Source organism: Anopheles funestus (genome assembly GCF_943734845.2).
Source record: "Anopheles funestus chromosome X unlocalized genomic scaffold, idAnoFuneDA-416_04 X_unloc_24, whole genome shotgun sequence".
In the NCBI taxonomy this organism is placed as follows: Eukaryota; Metazoa; Arthropoda; class Insecta; order Diptera; family Culicidae; genus Anopheles; species Anopheles funestus.
In genome coordinates, this window is record NW_026045148.1 from 199,454 (window position 1) to 212,500 (window position 13,047).

Sequence of the window (13,047 nt, forward strand, 5' to 3'; positions counted from 1 at the left end):
TCCAAGATATGGCCACACTTTCTTCTGGCCATGGGTAGATGGCACTTGTGGCTAGATTTCTTCCATGCACCACTAATCGCTGCCATGTCTCTGGCCGGAGCTATTCGACGAACAACCATCGCATTCACCTTCTCGTTGCACTTCTTCGGGAATTTGGTGCAACCAAGTTTTCACTATAACTTGGTCATTTTCCGTCCATCGGACATGCGGTTTTGGGTGTCGATACTTGACACCGCGCGCTACAATATGTTCCTCCACGACCATGTGGTCCGATGCTTCCAACAGGAGCTATTCGAGGAGTACCGATTTTTCACCATTAAAAATGCTCGTTTTTGCACCAACTTTTGCCTATAACTCAGGCTGTATCGATCGGATCTTCAATCTTGAAAAAGTTTTGGATAGGTGGCATCAAATGCTACATTTCGTTCTTCCACGTCAACTTTGTCCGATGTCTAGCAAAAAAGTTATTCGCGAACCAAGTCCAGAACCCATGCAATGGCTGCCCACATTGCATACATCACGGCGGTTAACTCTCGTTACTCTATACCGAGGACTTGGTACTTTTTCAGGCATTCGTTGCTACTTCTCGGTTCATGATATTCGTTTACGGTCTTCACTAGGGCATTTGGTGCTCCTTATCGGTTCATGATATTCGTTTACGGTCTTCACTAGGGCATTTGGTGCTCCTTATCGGTTCATGATATTCGTTTACAGTCTTCACTAGGGCATTTGGTGCTCCTTATCGGTTCATGATATTCGTTTACGGTCTTCACTAGGGCATTTGGTGCTCCTTATCGGTTCATGATATTCGTTTACGGTCTTCACTAGGGCATTTGGTGCTCCTTCTCGGTTCATGATATTCGTTTACGGTCTTCACTAGGGCATTTGGTGCTCCTTATCGGTTCATGATATTCGTTTACGGTCTTCACTAGGGCATTTGGTAATGGGCTTCCCACTTTCTACTGATCGATCCATACTCACTTGCGTGCACCTAGCCTAGGAAGGTTTCCTATGGCTTCCCATCTTTCTACTGATCGATCCATACTCACTTGCGTGCACCTAGCCTAGGAAGGTTTCCTTGGGCTTCCCATCTTTCTACTGATCGATCCATACTCACTTGCGTGCACCTAGCCTAGGAAGGTTTCCTATGGCTTCCCATCTTTCTACTGATCGATCCATACTCACTTGCGTGCACCTAGCCTAGGAAGGTTTCCTTGGGCTTCCCATCTTTCTACTGATCGATCCATACTCACTTGCGTGCACCTAGCCTAGGAAGGTTTCCTATGGCTTCCCATCTTTCTACTGATCGATCCATACTCACTTGCGTGCACCTAGCCTAGGAAGGTTTCCTATGGCTTCCCATCTTTATACTGATCGATCCATACTCACTTGCGTGCACCTAGCCTAGGAAGGTTTCCTATGGCTTCCCATCTTTCTACTGATCGATCCATACTCACTTGCGTGCACCTAGCCTAGGAAGGTTTCCTATGGCTTCCCATCTTTCTACTGATCGATCCATACTCACTTGCGTGCACCTAGCCTAGGAAGGTTTCCTTGGGCTTCCCATCTTTCTACTGATCGATCCATACTCACTTGCGTGCACCTAGCCTAGGAAGGTTTCCTATGGCTTCCCATCTTTCTACTGATCGATCCATACTCACTTGCGTGCACCTAGCCTAGGAAGGTTTCCTTGGGCTTCCCATCTTTCTACTGATCGATCCATACTCACTTGCGTGCACCTAGCCTAGGAAGGTTTCCTTGGGCTTCCCATCTTTCTACTGATCGATCCATACTCACTTGCGTGCACCTAGCCTAGGAAGGTTTCCTTGGGCTTCCCATCTTTCTACTGATCGATCCATACTCACTTGCGTGCACCTAGCCTAGGAAGGTTTCCTTGGGCTTCCCATCTTTCTACTGATCGATCCATACTCACTTGCGTGCACCTAGCCTAGGAAGGTTTCCTATGGCTTCCCATCTTTCTACTGATCGATCCATACTCACTTGCGTGCACCTAGCCTAGGAAGGTTTCCTTGGGCTTCCCATCTTTCTACTGATCGATCCATACTCACTTGCGTGCACCTAGCCTAGGAAGGTTTCCTATGGCTTCCCATCTTTCTACTGATCGATCCATACTCACTTGCGTGCACCTAGCCTAGGAAGGTTTCCTATGGCTTCCCATCTTTCTACTGATCGATCCATACTCACTTGCGTGCACCTAGCCTAGGAAGGTTTCCTTGGGCTTCCCATCTTTCTACTGATCGATCCATACTCACTTGCGTGCACCTAGCCTAGGAAGGTTTCCCTTTGGTACCGACTTCCATCTACGCACTCGATATAACCTAGGTACTTGGTACCGATGATGGTTAACACTCAAGCATTTCTTGCATCCTGCGTGCAAGGTACCAATTTTCACTTCTCAGGTGCGTTTATGAGCCCGCATTAATCCAATATCGCTCTGATGGCCTTTCTTATTATTTCATCCGATAGCCCTTGCCAAAAGCTACCAAAAGTTCCTCCACGGCCATGTGCTCCGACGCTTAGTTTAGGAAATATTCGAAAAAATTCAAAATAGGAAGCATTTTCTTATTGGAAAATCACCTTAAATCGATGGCCATTTTTTGGGCAAAAACTTTAACGTCTTCCCGACTTTGCGGGAATTGCGAATTTTAGGCACCCAGAGAAAATCTTTTACTTTAAGGGGGCGGCCGCGAAGTTGCCCAAAGTCTCGGACACAAAAATTCTCAAGTTCCCCACTCTAGTAAATCGCCCTATGAGTATCTCCTGGCCCGCGAGCTCTGCGAGCGGGCCAGCTTCGGCGATTTTTGCCTTTTCGCCTAGGCGGTTCTTCTACGAAATTGGTCCACAGCTTTTGCTCAGAAAGCTAGCATTTGTTGCAACAGTTAGGTGCTTGGTACCACATTTTGGTATCCATTTGGGCATTTGTTGCAACTACTCGGTACTTTGGCCCACATTTCGCTCTACTCGGGCCTCTATGGTGCTACTTGTCGGTACTTTTGGCCAACTTAGGCCAATTGGGTGCAACTTGTGGGTACTCTGTGGGTACTTTAGGACATATTGTGTCTTTCGGGTGAACCTTCGCGATACTTCATGGGTACTGATGGCCAACTTAGGAACATTCAGTGCAACCTTTGGGCCTAAGGAAATTTGTCCAACTCTTTGGACTTAGAAAATTTTCTGGACTTGTAAAAATTTTCAAATGTTCAATTTGGCCCACATTTCGCTCTACTCGGGCCTCTATGGTGCTACTTGGCGGTACTTTTGGCCAACTTAGGCCAATTGGGTGCTCTTTGTGGGTACTCTATCGGTACTTTTGGCCAACTTAGGCCAATGGGGTGCTATATGTGGGTGCTCTATCGGTACTTTTGGCCATGTTAGGCCCACTCGGTGCTATTTGTGGGTACTCTATCGGTACTTTTGGCCATGTTAGGCCCATTGGGTGCTATTTGTGGGTACTCTATCGGTACTTTTGGCCATGTTAGGCCCACTCGGTGCTATATGTGGGTGCTCTATCGGTACTTTTGGCCATGTTAGGCCCACTCGGTGCTATTTGTGGGTACTCTATCGGTACTTTTGGCCAACTTAGGCCCATGGGGTGCTCTTTGTGGGTACTCTATCGGTACTTTTGGCCATGTTAGGCCCACTCGGTGCTATTTGTGGGTACTCTATCGGTACTTTTGGCCATGTTAGGCCCACTCGGTGCTATTTGTGGGTACTCTATCGGTTCTTTTGGCCAACTTAGGCCCATGGGGTGCTCTTTGTGGGTACTCTATCGGTACTTTTGGCCAACTTAGGCCCATTGGGTGCTATTTGTGGGTACTCTATCGGTACTTTTGGCCAACTTAGGCCAATTGGGTGCTATTTGTGGGTACTCTATCGGTACTTTTGGCCAACTTAGGCCAACTCAGTGCTACTTGTGGGTACTCTATCGGTACTTTTGGCCAACTTAGGCCAATTGGGTGCTATTTGTGGGTACTCTATCGGTACTTTTGGCCATCTTAGGCCCATTCGGTGCTATTTGTGGGTACTCTATCGGTACTTTTGGCCAACTTAGGACAATTGGGTGCTATTTGTGGGTACTCTATCGGTACTTTTGGCCAACTTAGGCCAACTCAGTGCTTCTTGTGGGTACTCTATCGGTACTTTTGGCCATGTTAGGCCCACTCGGTGCTATTTGTGGGTACTCTATCGGTACTTTTGGCCATCTTAGGCCCATTCGGTGCTATTTGTGGGTACTCTATCGGTACTTTTGGCCAACATAGGCCAATTGGGTGCTACTTGTGGGTGCTCTATCGGTACTTTTGGCCAACTTAGGCCAACTGGGTGCTATTTGTGGGTACTCTATCGGTACTTTTGGCCAACATAGGCCAATTGGGTGCTACTTTTGGGTGCTCTATCGGTACTTTTGGCCAACTTAGGCCAACTGGGTGCTATTTGTGGGTACTCTATCGGTACTTTTGGCCAACTTAGGCCAACTCAGTGCTTCTTGTGGGTACTCTATCGGTACTTTTGGCCAACTTAGGCCCATTCGGTGCTATTTGTGGGTACTCTATCGGTACTTTTGGCCAACTTAGGCCAACTCAGTGCTACTTGTGGGTACTCTATCGGTACTTTTGGCCAACTTAGGCCAATTGGGTGCTCTTTGTGGGTGCTCTATCGGTACTTTGGGACATATTATGTCCTTCGGGTGAACCTTCTCGATACCTCATGGGTACTTGTGGCCAACTTAGGAAAATTCAGTGCAACCTATGGGCCTTTGGAAATTGTTCCAACACTTTGGACTTAGAAAATTTTCTGGACTTAGAAAATTTTTTGGACTTAGAAAAATTTTCAACTTCTGTATCTTCTTCATCATGTTCCATTTTGTGGGACTTAGAAAATTTTCTGGACTTAGAAAATTTTTTGGACTTAGGAAATTTTTCAACACTTGTAAAATTTTTGTTCCTTCTTTGAAGAAGAATACTTTCCACTATTAGCTTCTTTCTCTTTTTCTTCTTAGTTGTCTTCTTATTTTCGGTCCGAGAGCGCCGACACTTGTAAAATTATCTAAGTCCGAAGACTTTTGGAATGAACCAAAAGTCAACGAACACAATACATCAACCCTATCAACATCAAGTGGCAACCCGAAGGAAGCGCAGCGGCCAGCCCATGTACAACGCGAAGTTGTAGCATGCAACCAACCAACCAACCGCTAACCTCCAACGGCACTCAATGTATTCGTTACACATGGGCGCACCTGCACCACACTGTCGTGACCATCCAACGAGCCGTCGGTTCGGTCGTGTGTTACAAGCACCCCATCACATAGGCATAGAGTCACCACACAGTGTTCTTCAACACTCTCGTCACATGGTGCAAGTCACGGTACGCACCACCAATGTGCACTGGTTGGCCAATTCCAGCACACACGGGGCGCGCACGCGCAAGCACTAACCACCAAGCATGGGTCGCCTGAGAGGATCGATGCGAACGCATCTCTACAACTTGAAGCTCCCAGCCTGTAGTCCCGTCGTTTGCGGGCGGTCGTAGGTGTCGAAACTAGTGATATCCACAGTCGGCAAGCTCGTCCACCGGTGTTCCCAACATGTATGGTACTAACACGTGCAGCGCGAACCCGCCCTTTGCGGCCTAGTAGTAAGCGGGGATGAGACGCCAGTGTGCCAATGGACAGCACGGACGGTTCTCGGAGGGTTGTTAGGCCCGCTAGCTTACGACCACCTAATGGGTATAAGAAGCGCTATCAGCTCGGATTGGATACGACCTTAGAGGCGTTCAGGCATAATCCAGCGGACGTAGCGTCATACCATAGTCCGTTCGAACTAGTATTGAGCCAGTGGTCCGTACCTGTGGTTCCTCTCGTACTGCACAGGAATTCCGTTAAGATAGCGACAAACAATGCACACCAGTAGGGTAAAACTAACCTGTCTCACGACGGTCTAAACCCAGCTCACGTTCCCTTGAAAGGGTGAACAATCCTACGCTTGGTAAATTTTGCTTTACAATGATAGGAAGAGCCGACATCGAAGGATCAAAAAGCCACGTCGCTATGAACGCTTGGCGGCCACAAGCCAGTTATCCCTGTGTGTGTGTAGCTGTCAAGCCAGCAGTTTAGACGTGCTTTGTGTCGCTCCGTATTTTTTGCAAAAATATTGTGCAAAAGTGCTTATAAATAGCGGAACAATAGTCGAAAAGGGCGAATTGAGTGTCATTCTTAGCGAATATTGAAAAAGGAAATCGTTTTACTTCAATTTACTGCGCTAAAACTCAGTTTAAAGTGTCCCCATACACTTTGTATGGGGAACTTCAGTGGCGAATAAATATCGAAATACCGTGTTAGAACATTGGAAAAGTGGTAAAACACATGCTAGGGAGCATAAACTATCGTTTTCCAGCGACGTAAAGTGCTTTTAAAAAGAGATAAACAGTAAAAACTCGACGTGAAAGTGCGTGCAACAGCGTGGTACGGTGGCGTCAGGTGTGTCGTCGCGTGTGTTTGTGTCATCAACAACACCACGAAGCGTTTTCGAGCAGTGAGGACAACAACCCAACGTAAAAGCTCCCTTTTTATGACGACAGCGCCACCCGTGGCGGGTTCCGCAACTTCCAGCGAAGACAGCAACCACCTTCTCTTCGACGTCTGCAGCGCCACCAGTGACCGGTAGCGGTAGCGCTTAGCCGGGACACCAGCGTTACGAAGCGTTACGGTGCTATAAAACTCGGTGCGGGTTGCATACCTTTCCGGCGCTTAGCGGTCAGAGAGCGAGAACGCGCAGCCGGAGACCGGGAACGCGTTGTAGGAGACCGGGAACGGTTCTTTGGCTCCGAATCCTTCCCCGGGAACGCCAAAACGAGTGACTTCAACGCGTCAGCAGGCGACGAACCCGTTTTTTGGTGTTTTCTTGAATCTCTTGCGGAATTTATTAAAAATTCTTATTCTTGCGGTTTTCTCTTGCGAAATTGTTTTTAATAAAGAAAAAAGTGGGAGTTTTTTATTCTTGCGATCCGCGGACGGGAAATCTGTCAAAGGGGCTCTAGCGACGGACGGTCGTTACCTTGGCAGATGTTGAAGGGAATATTCCCTTGTTCCGTCTGAACGATTCGTGCAGGCGGTTTTTTGTGAAAGGAGCGGAGAATGGAGGGGCGGGTGCTTCGTTCCGGGGTGCGGTCGTCGTCCACGCCTCGGAAGCGGTCCGATACCCCTTCCCCTTTACCGGAGACACCACGGCCGGCCGGACCAACGGTGGCGGTTCCGTCCGAGGCTGATAATTCCGAGGAGGAGGACGATGCGGAATTTTCCGACGCCTCTCTTCTCGAGCAGACGGTGGTGCCGCCAGTGGTAGCGGCAGGGGAGATGTCTTCAACCGTGGCTCCCCACGACGATGGCGAAGCGTCGGTGCTGGCTTTCCAGCACAAGATGCTGGAGAACTTCGCCAAACAGATCGAGTCGCTGACGGAAGAGCTGCGACTTAGCCGGGAACGTGAAGTGGCCCTGAAGTGTACGCTGGAAGCGCTTCAAGAGGGCATGCGTTCCTTGACGGCGCTTCATTCCTCGGCACAGCCTGTTGGTCAGGGCAGTGCCAGGACAAAACGCAGCCGGCAGCAGCGCAACCGTGCGAAGAAAGCTTCGCAACTGCAGCAGCAGCAGCAGCAGCAGCAGCAGCAGCAGCGGCAGCAGCAGCAGCAGCGGCAGCAGCAACAACAACAGCGGCAGCAGCAGCAGCAGCAGCAGCAGCAGCAGCGCAGCCAGCCACAGCCGCAGCGACGGACGGTCGCAGTGTCGGCTAATGGCCAGCAGCAGCAGCAGCAGCAGCAACCGCAACGTCAGCAGCAGCGGCAACAGCAGCAGATGTCCTGGGCTACGGTCGTGAGCGGTCGGAAGAGCCGATCGCAACGTTCGACTCAGCAGCAGCAGCAACCGCAGCAGGTGGGCCAGCCGTACCGGCCACCTCAGATGCGCCAGCAGCAGCAGCAGAGTCAGCAGCAACAACATCAGCAGCATCGTGCCCAGTCTAAGGGGCGTCCTCCGCGTCCTGACCGCATTGCGGTGGTCCCAGGTTCGGACAAAACCTGGACAGAGATGTACGTGAAGCTGCGTACATCTCAGGAGCTGCAGGACGTCAGGGCAGACATCGGCATGGGGCGCCGGACCGTGCAAGGTCATCTGCTTGTACCGTTGCGGAAGAACGTCGATAGCGCGGAGCTGGCTCGCCGGATCCAGCTAGCGCTAGGTGAGGATGGCGAGGCACGAGTGGTGACGGAGATGGGTGAGCTTCTCATCACCAACGTCGACTCTCTGGCCAAAGAGAGTGACGTGAAGCTTGCCATTGAGGAGAAGCTGGGGTCAGCGGCTGGCATCACTCACGTCGAGCTTTGGGAGCTCCGTGATGGCACAAAGCGAGCGCGTGTTCGACTCCCACTGGCCAAGGCACGGAGTCTCATTGGTCAGAAGTTGACACTCTGCCAATGTGTCAGCGGCATCCGCGAAGTGCCGAAGAAGCCGCTCGACCGTCAGCGCTGCTTCCGTTGCCTGCTGATGGGGCACCTGGCGCGGGACTGCCGTTCTTCAACTGACCGGACGGGTCAGTGTTTGCAGTGTGGCGAGGTAGGCCACCGCGTTAGTCAGTGCACGTCGGCAGCTAAGTGCATTGTCTGCCAGGGGCCCCATCGAGTGGGCCACTCATCGTGCCGACAAGGTCAACAGTGTCGGGTGTAGTGAGGGTGATGCAGGTCAACCTGGGTGGTGGACGCACTGCTCAGGATCTGGCCCTGCAAACAGCCCGCACTAAGCGGGTCGACGTGCTGCTGCTGTCAGAGGTGTACCGACCTCCAGAGGGCAGCGGAAACTGGACGGTGGATTCGTCGGGGAGAGCAGCTGTGGTGGCGACCGGCCACCTTCCGATCCAGCGGGTCTGGCGCTGTGCCATGCCCGGGTTGGCTGCTGCGCAGATTGGAGGGGTGGTCTTCATCAGCTGTTACGCCCCTCCACGTCTCAACGCCGGCGAGTTCGAGCAACTTCTGGAGGCGGTGGAGTTGGAGGCCCAACCCCACCCTCGCATCGTCCTGGCAGGCGATTTCAACGCCTGGAATGAGGAGTGGGGTAGCCAACGTACCACCCGGCGCGGTGAAGAGCTGCTCGATACAATTCGGCAGCTTGGGCTTGTGGTCCTGAACCAAGGATCGGTCCCGACGTTCGTGGGCAACGGAGTCGCCACTCCCAGTGTCGTGGATGTGTCTTTCGCGAGCGCATCCATTGCTCGTCCAGACACTTGGGAGGTGGCAGCGAACACCACTTCGTGCCACTATACGGCGTCGGACCACCGGTACATTTTCTTCACCGTGGGGCCTCCAACTCTTGACCAGCAGCGACGACAACAGCAGCAGCACCAGCAGCAGCAGCACCAGCAGCAGCAGCACCTGCAGCAGCAGCATCGTCACCTGAACGGGAGGCAGCAGCGACAACAGCAGCAGCATCGCCAGCGGGGACAGGGGTCCTCTTCGTCGTCTACCACGTTTCGGCACGCTGGCCGTAGATGGAAGACGACGCAGTTTTCGGTGGAGGCATTCGCAGCCGCACTCCAGACGGCCGGTTTTCCGGAACGAGCCGTCAGCCAGGAGGGGATGGTCGACGCCATGCTAGATGCATGCGACGACACGATGGAGCGCGTCACCATGTCGCATCGTGACCCCCATCGAGACCTCTACTGGTGGACTCCGGAGATCTTGCGTCTTCGGGAGGAGTGTTCGACCGTGCATGAGCGGATGCTTCGTACCACCGACCTGCAGGAGCGCAGCATTGTGGCTGCACATCATCGGTCGGCGAGGAGAGCTGTCGAGAAGGCTGTCCGGGCCAGCAAGCGAGCGCAGCTCGATGAGCTGATTCAACAGGCGGAAACCAACGAGTTTGGGGCCGGTTATCGGGTGGTCATGTCTCGTCTTCGTGGCTGCTTCGTGCCACCTGAGACTGACCGTGTCGTGTTGGAGCGGATAGCCAACGATCTGTTCCCGACACATCCGCCTGTTGACTGGCCGGACGCTGAATCATCGAGCGTCGACACCGAGGAGCGGAGTTCTTCGTTGACCCCTGTCACCGTGGGCGAGCTGTTGTCCATCGTGGGATCGATGGCGAACCGGAAAGCGCCTGGACTGGACGGTATCCCCAACGCGGCGGTTAAGACGGCCATTAGGAAGTACCCGGAGGTTTTCGTCCGTTTGTACCAGGACTGCCTGGACCGGGGTGCGTTTCCAGCGCCCTGGAAGAGGCAACGACTGGTACTGCTGCCAAAGCCTGGCAAGCCTCCCGGGGAAAGCTCCTCCTACCGGCCGCTGTGCATGCTCGACGCACTCGGCAAGGTGTTGGAGCGCCTAATTCTTAACCGCCTCAACGAGTTCCTGGAGGAACCGGATGCGGAACGGCTGTCGGACGGGCAGTACGGTTTCCGGCGAGGCAGATCCACCATCAGTGCGATCCAGCGCGTTGTCGAAGCGGGCAGGACGGCCATGTCCTTTCGCCGCACCAACGCCCGAGACAAGCGCTGCCTGATGGTGGTGGCACTTGATATCCGCAACGCCTTTAACTCTGCGCCCTGGCAAGCCATCGCCAACGCGCTGAGGGACAAGGGGGTACCGTCATCGCTGCAGCAGATACTGAGGAGCTATTTCGAGGACCGGCGGCTGGTTATCGACACCAGCGAGGGCCCTGTCGAGCGGAACATCAGTGCGGGCGTTCCACAGGGTTCCATTTTGGGACCCACGCTTTGGAACGTGCTGTACGACGGGGTCCTGGGTGTCCAGTTGCCTGAGGGGGCCGAGGTTATTGGCTACGCTGATGACCTTGTCGTCTTGGTCCCTGCAACGACACCCCAAGCCGCTTCCTCGACTGCTGAACGAGCCATCGCGGTAATCATGGACTGGTTGGACCGGAACCGTCTCTCGTTGGCGCCAGAGAAGACGGAAATGACGCTCATCTCCACCCTGAAGCGTCATCCGGTCGTCAGCATCAACATCGGAGGTGTGGTCGTGCAATCCCAGCGCTCCATCCGTTATCTTGGAGTTTGGTTGCACGACCACCTGTCATGGTTGCCGCACGTTCAGCAGGCTGCAGCGAAGGCCATGAAGGTCGCGGAAGCCGTCACGCGCCTCATGCCGAGCCACAGTGGACCGAAGTCGTCGCGTGCCCGACTGCTGGCGGCCGTAGCGGACTCCATCCTGCGTTACGGGGCCCCAGTTTGGTCGGAGGGGCTGCAGCTGCGCCAATGTCGTAGATTGGTGCAGCGGGTGCAGAGGACAACGGCCATTCGTGTTTGTCGGGCTTTCCGGACGGTGAGGGGTGAGACGGCCGTGCTGCTGGCCGGTCTCATTCCAATATGCCTGCAGATAGAGGAGGACAGCAGGGTCCATCAACGGCTGAACGATCCAGTCAACGAGATCCCCAGGTCTGGCGTTCGGGAGCTGGAGCGTGACCGGACGTTTGAACAGTGGCAGCAGCGGTGGGACGCGGATGCTGCCAGCGAAGACGCCAGTCGGTACACTCGGTGGACGCATCGAGTGCTACCCGACGTGAGGGCATGGCAGTCACGGAAGCATGGAGACGTGACGTTCCAGTTGGCGCAGGTATTGTCTGGCCACGGATTTTTCCGTGACTACCTGTGCCGGATGGGCTTCACGTCGTCCCCGGACTGCCCCAGATGTCCTGGCGTTGCCGAGACGGCGGAACACGTCGTATTTTGCTGTCCGCGTTTTGCCGCTGAACGGGAGGTGCTGTTCGAGGCGGGGAGATCGAACCAGATCACCCCTGAGGGCTTCGAGGCAGCCTTGCTTGAGAGCCCGGAGAGGTGGAGCGGCATTTGCGAGTTCGTCGCACGGATAACCGACGAGCTGCAAGATGGCTGGAATGCGGAAAGGGAGGAGTTAGCCGCGCAGGACCAGCTGTTAGCCGCACGCCTCCCCGACAACTCGGTGGCTGTCGCTCGCAACCAGCGCCGGAATGTTGCGAGGAATGCAGCTCGAGCAAGAGCAAGGGAGTTGCAGCGTGGTGGGCGGCCCCCATCACCACCTCCGTCGCCTACTACAGCTGCGCGTCGTGCGGCCATTCGCGAACGAGTCGCGAGGTTCAGGGAGAGGCGAAGGTCCGTGGCCTCCCTGGCATGGCTGCATGGCGAGGAAGGAGGATCCTCCAGTGAGGATGAAAACGGGTATCCATCCACCGTTGAGTCACCGGCCAGCGGTACTCAAACGGGAGGCCTCTCTGCTGCGGAGGCTGCCGCGGCATTAGAGGCCGAAACATCGTCCCGTTAAAGGTATAGGAGTCCGAGACCGTCGGGGACTTATAGATAATTTGAAGGCCCAACGTGGGCGCATCACTGAGAATTTTAAAAAAATATAACATGAGTAGATAATCATAAATACACGCGCAGGTGCATTTGCACGGATCAGTGTTGCCTATATAGGCAATAGGACACCTAGTTTTAAGTAATCCCTCGCGGGAATAGGAACTCGGTGGGCGAGTAGGGGTTTTATTATTGAATTGTATGTATTCCCTTGAATAAAAACCTCTACAATTATCTAAAAAAAAAAGCCAGTTATCCCTGTGGTAACTTTTCTGACACCTCTTGCTAAAAACTCGTTATACCAAAAGGATCGTAAGGCCAAGCTTTCGCTGTCCCGGCGTGTACTGAACGTTAGGATCAAACCAGCTTTTGTCCTTATGCTCAACGGGTGGTTTCTGTCCACTCTGAGCTGACCTTTGGACACCTCCGTTATCGTTTTGGAGATGTACCGCCCCAGTCAAACTCCGCACCTGGCACTGTCCATGACGTGGACCGAGAGGTTTATTCAGATGTCTTCGAGCCAAGCGGCACCAGAAACCGGAGAAGCGAAGGCGATCGGCGCAAACGGTCGAACGGCGACAGAACACGCGGGACGGACCGACGTGCGCACGCTTGAACCCTTGCGGGCCACGGCGGCGGTCGGCGCCCGGTGACGACGCGCGTCGATGCTACGACGACACACGCACCCGGTGGCACCACCCAG

The 13,047-nt window shown here is 53.6% G+C and overlaps 1 pseudogene; it reads right to left on the bottom strand.

Moving 5' to 3' along the window:
* Nucleotides 1–12,539: 12,539 nt before the first annotated feature.
* Nucleotides 12,540–13,047, bottom strand: part of LOC125773221 (large subunit ribosomal RNA) — a 3,591-nt pseudogene continuing 3,083 nt past the window's right edge.